Source organism: Berghia stephanieae, unplaced genomic scaffold, assembly GCF_034508935.2.
Source record: "Berghia stephanieae isolate SIO BIC M18660-M18661 unplaced genomic scaffold, UCSD_Bste_1.3 scaffold1937, whole genome shotgun sequence".
In the NCBI taxonomy this organism is placed as follows: Eukaryota; Metazoa; Mollusca; class Gastropoda; order Nudibranchia; family Aeolidiidae; genus Berghia; species Berghia stephanieae.
This window is the reverse complement of record NW_027622998.1, coordinates 8,207-11,019: the sequence shown is the minus strand read 5'-3', so window position 1 is coordinate 11,019 and position 2,813 is coordinate 8,207. Positions and strand designations below refer to the sequence as shown.

The 2,813-nt window shown below is 58.8% G+C and overlaps 1 pseudogene; it reads left to right on the top strand.

Moving 5' to 3' along the window:
* LOC144961256 (large subunit ribosomal RNA) lies at nt 1–2,208 on the top strand (annotated as a pseudogene; the record flags this gene model as incomplete).
* Nucleotides 2,209–2,813: the final 605 nt, after the last annotated feature.

Sequence of the window (2,813 nt, the reverse complement as noted above, 5' to 3'; positions counted from 1 at the left end):
CCCGTTCGGAGCCGCCGCGGGTGAAGATCTTGGTGGTAGTAGCAAATATTGAACGGAGAGTACTTTTCAAGGCCGAAGTGGGGAATGGTTCCGCGGGAACAGTGCATGTACGTGGGTGAGTCGGTCCTAAGGGGCGGGTTAGCTCCCTTGCTGAAGCGGGTACGAAACACGCGCCGGGCGGGCGGCCGAACGGGCGCCGCGCCTGGCCTGTCAGTCACCCTGCGACCGCCGAAAGGGAATCCAGTTAAGGTTCGCTCGGAACCGGGCGGCGGAGAACGGCCCCCCTCGTCGCGACTACGTTCCGGCGTGGGGGGCGCCGCGGCGACGCCGACAGAACGGGGAACGCTGCCGTGGGCACCGGGGAGAGCCGTCGTCTCTTTTTAAGGTCTGGTTCGCCCTGGAATCGGGTCGACCGGAGAAAGGGCTGGCCAGGCCGAAAAGCGTCGCCGTAAGACATGGCTGCGTCCGGAGCGCTCACGGCGGTCCGTGAAAACCCCGTCGAGGGCACGTCAATCTCGCTGCCCGGCCGTACTCATGTCCGCAGCAGGTCTCCTAGGTTAGCAGCCTCTGGTCCACGGAGTAATGTAGGTAAGGGAAGTCGGCAAAATGGATCCGTAACTTCGGGAGAAGGATTGGCTCTGAGGGCCGGGACGGTCGGGCTAGGGGAGGAAGCGGGCAGAACCGCACGCACCCTGAGGGGACACTCCGAGGGGGAGAGACGTGCGCGGGAAACCCGTGGGGGCCCCGGGCCGAGCGGCCTCGCTCGGCTGACGCCCCTTCGCGGGGCGCGTTGGCTGCGCGGGGGACAACCGACGCGACCTCCGACTCACGCTGTCTCAGAACTGTCACGGACAGGGGGAATCCGACTGTCTAATTAAAACAGAGCGTCTCGACAGCCTGAAAAGGTGTTTACGGGACGTGATTTCTGCCCAGTGCTCAGAATGTCAAAGTGAAGAGATTCGCATAAGCGCGGGTAAACGGCGGGAGTAACTATGACTCTCTTAAGGTAGCCAAATGCCTCGTCGTCTAATTAGCGACGCGCACGAACGGATTAACGAGATTCCCACTGTCCCTATCTACGCCCCGGCGAAATCACAGCCAAGGGAACGGGCTTGGTGAAATCAGCGGGGAAAGAAGACCCTGTCGAGCTTGACTCTAGTCCGACTCTGTGGAGGAGCGTGGGGGGTGTAGCATAGGCGGTAGCGTCTTCGGGCGCGACAGTGAAATACCGCTACCCCCGCGGGACCTCCACTTACCCGACGGAGTGGGGACTCGGCGCCTTCTTGCAGGTAGGAGGCGTACGAGGTTCAGACGTCAAGCCGCCGTCGCGTCGGGCTCGGGGAGTCCACCGACTCCCCCCGACGCGGTCACGACGGCGACAGCGACCCTGCCGGGGACAGCCTCGGACGGGGAGTTTGACTGGGGCGGTACATCTTCTAAAGCGCAGCGAAGGTGTCCCAAGGCGGGCTCAGCGAGGACGGAAACCTCGCGTAGAGCAAAAGGGCAATGCCTGCTCGACCAGGATTTTCAGTACGAATACTGGCCGTGAAAGCGTGGCCTATCGATCCTTTCGACGTTGGGAGTTTCAAGCGAGAGGTGTCAGAAAAGTTACCACAGGGATAACTGGCTTGTGGCGGCCAAGCGTTCATAGCGACGTCGCTGATTGATCCTTCGATGTCGGCTCTTCCTATCATTGCGAAGCAGAATTCGCCAAGTGTCGGATTGTTCACCCGCCAACAGGGAACGTGAGCTGGGTTTAGACCGTCGTGAGACAGGTTAGTTTTATCCTACTGATGAAGCGCCCTTGCCACGGTAATCTTGCTCAGTACGAGAGGAACGGTGAGTTCGGACCTCTGGTTCGCGCGTCCGGTCGTCAGGCCGATGGCGCCAGGCTACGTCCGTGGGAGTACGACTGAACGCCTCTAAGTCGGAACCCCGCCCGGTGAGCAAGGGTGAGCTTAGCTAGGGCCCTGAGCGTGCAGGCAACATTAAGCCGGCAACCCTCGGGTTCGTCGGCTAGTGCCGTGACCGGCCCGCTCGTCACGCGCGCTAGATCTGTGGTGCGCGTGGCTGGGTCGGTATCATCCACGTCCGTTAGGGGCAAGAAATCGCGTGCGGACCACATGTATTCCGTCGGGGTGTTGTAAGCGTTAGAGCTGTCCTGGTACGGCGATCCGTTGAGACTAAGCCCCGGACGCTGAGATTTTCCCTCCAGCAGGGTTTGTCTCGGCCACCTTTCCACCCGGCACGGCACGGCCCGGCCCGATCGGCCAGCCTTCGAGTCCTTGCTCTGCTCGGCTCGGCATGCTGGCGGTGCGGCGCGCGGCGGCGGCGGGTGCGAGAGTGTCATAACACGTATAAATACATTTACTTTACTTTACTTTACTTCTTCAAAGTTCTATCTCCTAGAACTTGGAGAATTTTTTTTTCTCTCCACCTGTCCAGAGGCACTAATCCGTCCAGAGGCACTAATCCGTCCAGAGGCACTAGTCCGTCCAGAGGCACTAATCCGTCCAGAGGCACTAATCCGTCCAGAGGCACTTTTAGTTTTCCTTCTTTGCTGTCTGCGAAGTAGAATTCGCCAACTGCATTTTTTTTTTTTTTTTTTTTTTTCAATTTTGTTTTTTCCTTCCTGTCAGTCCCTTAGTAGGCTTCTGCGAAGCGGAATTCGCCAACTGCATTTTATTTAGTCCCTTAATAGACTTCTGAGAAGCGGGATTCGCCATTGTCCCTTAATAGGCTTCTGAGAAGCGGAATTCGCCAACTGCATTTTATTTAGTCCCTTAATAGGCTTCTGCGAAGCGGAATTCGCC